At 34.2% G+C, this 6,729-nt stretch overlaps 1 long non-coding RNA gene across 1 annotated transcript; it reads left to right on the forward strand.

The window, feature by feature from the left end:
* The first annotated feature begins 2,881 nt into the window (after window positions 1-2,881).
* LOC141655496 (uncharacterized) lies at window positions 2,882-3,317 on the forward strand. The gene is made up of 3 exons (XR_012548171.1): window positions 2,882-2,975; window positions 3,085-3,171; window positions 3,255-3,317. It is a non-coding gene; the product is annotated as an uncharacterized LOC141655496 (long non-coding RNA).
* Window positions 3,318-6,729: the final 3,412 nt, after the last annotated feature.

The raw sequence follows: 6,729 nt of genomic DNA on the forward strand, positions 1-6,729 counted from the left end.
TTGTTTTGTGAAATTAGAAGGTAATATTGTGAAACTTGGTCATAAATTGGTTGAAATCACCTATTTTGCTCTTTTTCTTATTTTGTGAATTCTAGAGCCTGTTTTGTGAATCTTAGAGCTTATATTGTGATACTAAAAGGTAAAATTGTGAAACGTGGTCATGAATGGTTGAAATTATTTATTTTGCTCTTCTTCTTATTTTGTGAAGCCTAGACCTTATTTTGTGAATCTTAGAGCTTATATTGTGAAACTAAAAGACAATATTGTGAAACGTGGTCATAAATGGTTGAAATTATTTATTTTGCTCTTCTTCTTATTTTGTGAAGCCTAGATCTTATTTTGTTAATTTTAGAGCTTATATTATGAAACTAAAAGACAATATTGAGAAACGTGGTCATAAATGGTTGAAATTATCTATTTTGCTCTTGTTCTTATTTTGTGAATCTTAAACCTTGTTTTGTGAATCCTACGGCTTGTTTTGTGAAATTAGAAGATAATATTGTGAAACTTGGTCATAATTGGTTGAAATCACCTATTTTGCTCTTGTTCTTATTTTGTGAATCCTAGAGTCTGTTTTGTGAATCTTAGACCTTGTTTTGTGAAATTAGAAGGTAATATTGTGAAACTTGGTCATAAATTGGTTGAAATCACCTATTTTGCTCTTGTTCTTATTTTGTGAATCGTAGAGCCTGTTTTGTGAATCTTAGACCTTGTTTTGTGAAATTAGAAGGTAATATTGTGAAACTTGGTCATAAATTGGTTGAAATCACCTATTTTGCTCTTTTTCTTATTTTATGAATTCTAGAGTCTGTTTTGTGAATCTTAGACCTTGTTTTGTGAATCTTAGAGCTTATATTGTGAAACTAAAAGGTAAAATTGTGAAACGTGGTCATAAATGGTTGAAATTATTTATTTTGCTCTTCTTCTTATTTTGTGAAGCCTAGACTTTGTTTTGTGAATCTTAGAGCTTATATTGTGAAACTAAAAGACAATATTGTGAAACGTGGTCATAAATGGTTGAAATTGAGGCCGCGCTTGCTGCTCGAGAGTCGGAGGTAATGAAGCTGGTGTATTTCTCAAAGTTTGAACTGCCCAGTTTGATCGCCGTCACTGATAATTTCTTTTGAATTTATGATATTTGATTTTATTTGTTTTTTCGTTCTATGATTATATGATACGAGTTGATTATTTGATCTCTGACTGTTTGCATTCATGTGCAATTATGTTGTTTGTTACACACATTTTCACTTCTGTCTAGCCTTAGTAAATGATGTCAATTTGTGAAGTAAACGATTATCATGAGGATAGAAAAGTTTAAATTGGCGTCTATTTGCTCTGTTAAATCATATTGCATCCGCTCAAGCCAATTCCATACGTTTTTTTCTATTTGACTGTGGGATGTGTATTTTATCAAACTTATCAACTTCGCTTGAACTGAGAAAGTACTATATTCTCTTGGCTATTTGCTCATAATATAGCCTACTCTCTTTGTCTGAACAAGTCATCTCAGTTTGCTTTCATAAGAGAAACTCTTTTACTCCCTCCGTCCCGGTGATAGTGCATATTTGTTCAACTTCTTTTGATGAAAAATCAGATATTCTGACAGGATTACTAACAAGACTTAGCTAAGCAATGTCAGAGTGATAGTGCATATGTGGTTAAAATGTTGAAACATATTATAGGCTGCCTCCCATATTGAATATGCATATCTTTATTATTTCCTATTTATTGAGTTTTTCATTCATTTGGAGCTTAGTAGCTTACTCGAAATCTGTCAACATTGTCTCTGCACTTTCAACCTTTTCCACTGGTTATAGACAGTCAATTTTATTGATTGGGCATAAGAAATCCAAATTTCCACTCCAATCAATCAATTTTATTGATTGGAGTGGAAATTTGTTGATGGACGATAAGATTTGTCTCGAGTCTAGACGGAAATGTTGGAATTAAGTTAATTGTCTATTGATTTACGGAGTATTTGAGTGAGATTGTATTCAGTGGAAAAAACATTTGACAGAAGTTGGTATACAACTTGAAAGGAAGAATTTGATATAGGAATGATCTGAATGGATTTATGATTGAAATTGGATCGGAATATTGGTGCAGCAGAATTGACATATACGCCTTCCATTTCTGACGATAAGCCTCATTGTTCGAACAATTGAACTGATTGAATGAATTATAAGGAATACTAAGTAAGAATATAGGATTAATAATGCTTGAATTTGGGAGCAAATCAGGTACTGTGTTGAAGTAGTGGTTTATCAATTTGAGCAAAAAAGGAAGAAGTAGGCTACTGTGTTACATGATCACAGTTAGTCTGCTGAAACTTGCCACGGTAAATGAGAAAGATAAGGGATTGGAAAAGAAGAGGATTTAAGCTATTACATCAATTAGCTACTCGATCTGTGTATATTGAAATCGTGTAAGGACTTATACAAGTACTCCGTAGCTCAAAATGTATGTTAGGCAAAAATACCTTCTAGTTGGTGCTTGATGTTTAAATTCTTCAGTTAGGGCTTTCTGTTCTTTGGGGTTATCATTCTAGTTCTAATAGGGCATTATTTCCTGCATCAGCAGGCGATATTCAGATCTCATGCATCTGAATAAAATGCTACTACTAGTCTTCTATAGCTTGTCGAAAACCCTCTCAGGTTTTGTCATCTTTTCCGGGCCTGACTGACAGAGATGCGCCGATTTTCTATGACTGAAGAATTATGAAGCTATCCCCTTCTTCTCTGATGCAGGAGTAAGGCTACGTACAGTCTATTTCCTTAACAGTACTATCAGTAAGTGTCATTGTGACTCTCTTATGGATTAGGAAATTCAGATGGGATCATTTGGATTTCTTATGCCCAAGTGTTTGTTGATTGGGTTATCTTAAATTGGTCATTATGCTATCTTTTGGTCAGGGAGACCGTTTCAGTATTGCGGAGAAGACGAACTATTTGGTTTTCATGATCAATGCGTTTCAGGTGCATACTCCACGTCTCCACTATAATTTCTGCTTCTTCGTGAGTGTTATCTTTGCTATTTGTTTTTGTCTTTTGTCGGTTTTATCATATAATTTACATGCACCTGCAGAGCTTAGAGGACGAAGTCGTTAGTGAGACTGTTCTAAGGCTGGCTGGTCTGCAATGCTGGCATAACTTGTCATTTGGTCGCTTCCAGGTGAAATTTGGTTACATACGGAGTAATAATTTTTTTTTCACTTTCCTTTTTTGTACGCTGAAAATAGAGTTGCTGCTTGTCAGATGGAACTGTGTCTTAATCCAAATCTGATAAAGAAATGGAAAAAGATGACAAAAGCAGAAGCCAAAGAAAACTACGATCCCTTAAGTTTTGTGGAAGCGACATTTCTAAAAAAATTATTCGGCATATCATTGAATTGTGCATTTGAGTAAAAGCTAGACTGAAAATTTCCTTTTGTTACTACTTATGATACTAGTATAGTAGTATACTACTATACTAGTATCCCGTATGACTGTGGGGAGCAAGGTTGTAGTAAGATCTATCCAGTGTTGCTTTACTGGCAATTTTTTTGATACGATTCGGACACATGCAGCGTTCTTGTTGCTGTTTGTAAGACATTGGATGACCTGGTTTTCAGAAGTTTGTAAATTGTTCTGCTTGAGGTTGCTAGTCTTTTCTTATCCCGGCTATCATAGTGAGTGTTCAGTTGTTTTCAATTGGTTAGGTGTATCGACCATGGTGCCCAACTTGTGAGATTATAACGAACCAGGTAGAAAAGCTGGCAAACCGTTTTAAAGGATTGGACAGTTAATCTTTGCATGAATCGACGCATCTGCTAATGAGCATCCAAAAGTTCGGGTTAGTGAATGAAATCCTTCCAAAAGCACTTGATGAAGCTATAGGGGCTGCTACATTTTGTGACGTTCACCCTCGACCTGTAGTTCTGTTCATATCTTAGAATATTTTTTGTTATTAGTTGAGGCTGTTTGAAGCCAACACACTGTTGCAGTAAATGACTATGAAAAAGAGTCAGTAACTATAGAGTTTCTTTGATTAACGCGGTGTAGCTAATAGACAGTTGGATACTGGAAAATTTGCGTCAATGATTCTGGAAGCTTTGCCGAGTCTATGTTTATTATGTAGTTATATCATGTTAAACTGTCGACAAAGTCCGGCTTGAGAAAATGGCAGAATTTATCAAGAAAACCCTGAAAGGTATGTCATGTGCTTTGAGAAGGTATGTCATGTTCAACAGTATTCGGGGGTGGATCTTTATAAGAAGCTAACCTACTTTTGCCATATATTGGATACTGTTCGTTGCATTGAGAAGGTATGTCATGTGCTTCTTTACATTTCCTCCAAACACCTAAAAAAATAAGCTTATCTGGTTTCCTAACTGGGAATGCGTAGGTCGACATTAATGATTCGTCCACAATTTCTCTACTCAAACCTTGACTATGTTAGTGTATGTCAATAGTTTTTTTCACAGTTTCTGTCATTCTAAAGTTTGATTATGTGAAACCTGAACTTTATTTAGTGAAGTTTGGACTAGATTATGTGAACCCTAGACCTGACTAGATTTTGCTCCTTTTATTATTTTGTGAATCCTATACCTTATTTTGTGAATCTTAGAGCTTGTTTTGTGAAAATAGAATGTAATATTTTGAAATTTGGTCACAAAATGGTCGAAATCACCTATTTTGCTCTTTTTATTATTTTGTGAATCATAGACCTTGTTTCGTAATCCTAGGCCTTATATTGTGAAATTTGGTCATAAATGGTCAAAATCGCTTATTTTCCTCTTTTTCTTACTTTGTGAATCATATACCTTATTTTGTGAATCTTAGAACTTGTTTTGTGAAACTATAAGGTAATATTATGAAATTTGGTCACAAAATGGTCAACAATGCCTATTTTCCTCTTTTTCTTATTTTATGAATCATATACCTTATTTTGTGAATCTTAGAACTTGTTTTGTGAAACTAGAAGGTAATATTGTGAAATTTGGTCCTAAGATGGTCGAAATCACCTATTTTGCTCTTTTTCTTATTTTGTGAATTCTAGAGCCTGTTTTGTGAATCTTAGACCTTGTTTTGTGAATCTTAGAGCTTATATTGTGAAACTAAAAGGTAAAATTGTGAAACGTGGTCATAAATGGTTGAAATTATTTATTTTGCTCTTCTTCTTATTTTGTGAAGCCTAGACCTTGTTTTGTGAATCTTAGAGCTTATATTGTGAAACTAAAAGACAATATTGTGAAACGTGGTCATAAATGGTTGAAATTATCTATTTTGCTCTTGTTCTTATTTTGTGAAGCCTAAACCTTGTTTTGTGAATCCTACGGCTTGTTTTGTTAAATTAGAAGGTAATATTGTGAAACTTGGTCATAATTGGTTAAAATCACCTATTTTGCTCTTGTTCTTATTTTGTGAATCCTAGAGCCTGTTTTGTGAATCTTAGAGCTTATATTATGAAACTAAAAGGTAATATTGTGAAACATGGTCATAAATGGTTGAAATTATCTGTTTTGCTCTTGCTCTTATTTTGTGAATCTCGGACCTTATTTTGTGAATCTCAGACCTTATTTTGTGAATCTCAGACCTTGTTCGGTGAATCTGAGAGCTTGTTTTGTGAAACTTGGTCATCATAAGTGGTTAAAATCACCTTTTTTGCTCTTTTCCTTATTTGGTGAATCTCAGACCTTATTTTGTGAATCTCATACCTTATTAAGTGAATCTTAGGGCTTGTTTTGTGAAACTTGATCATCATAAGTGGTTAAAATCACCTATTTTGCTCTTTTCTTTATTCGGTGAATCTCAGACTTTGTTTTGTGAATCTCATACCTTGTTCAGTATAAGTGGTTAAAATCACCTATTTTGCTCTTTTCTTTATTCGGTGAAACTTAGACTTTGTTTTGTTCCTCAACATGATGAAAACTAGTGGAATGATTTAATTATTTTAAAACCAATTAGCTCAAATGGCAGAGCGTTGTGCAATGCACAAGGTGTGGGTTCGACTCCCATGTTGGTTATTGATCATCACCATCACATTACAAAGCCTAATTGGTATTTCTCTAGAGGACTTTTGGGTTTTGGCCTTTTCTGTCATGTCCAATTGTAGATAATTTCTAACATTGACTTTACAAAGGACTCAAAATTGTAATCCTTTGCTCCTTTAGTGGCTCTGCACGACATTTTGGCTTATGCACGCCGTTTGTGGACATCTAAGTTTGAGCTTCTTCTACTCATCCTCAATTTTGCACATCTGAGTACGGATTTGGCTAACTCATCCTCAATGTTATTGTATTTAAGTTTAATACACTAGATTCTTAAATTAACTAGGCTATATGATATTCGAACTCATACCTTTGTGCAAGATTTGCACATTGCTCTCCCATTTGAGCTAATAGCCGTTAAGATATACGAGTACATAACAAAGATTAAATAAGGGGAGCCTTAAGCTAATAGCTAACAAAGATATACGAGTACATATAGTATGTTCATTAGATGGCTGGAATTAGTGAGCTAGTACCAAATTGGTAGCCAACATGCCTTAATAGTTGGAAAACAAATATTAGGTGGTTGTTTGAAAAAGCAAGTTATAAGGTAATAGTTTGTTACTTTTTTCGTTAAAATTAGCTTTTGCCGAACGCCAATGGAGAAAAGACCAGCCTAAATAAGTCTTTGATGAGTACAAGACTACATAAGGGACTAGACTAGCTCCATGATCCATCCTTAGGTATCCATTTGAAAAACA

The sequence above is a fragment of the Silene latifolia genome, chromosome 1, assembly GCF_048544455.1.
Source record: "Silene latifolia isolate original U9 population chromosome 1, ASM4854445v1, whole genome shotgun sequence".
In the NCBI taxonomy this organism is placed as follows: Eukaryota; Viridiplantae; Streptophyta; class Magnoliopsida; order Caryophyllales; family Caryophyllaceae; genus Silene; species Silene latifolia.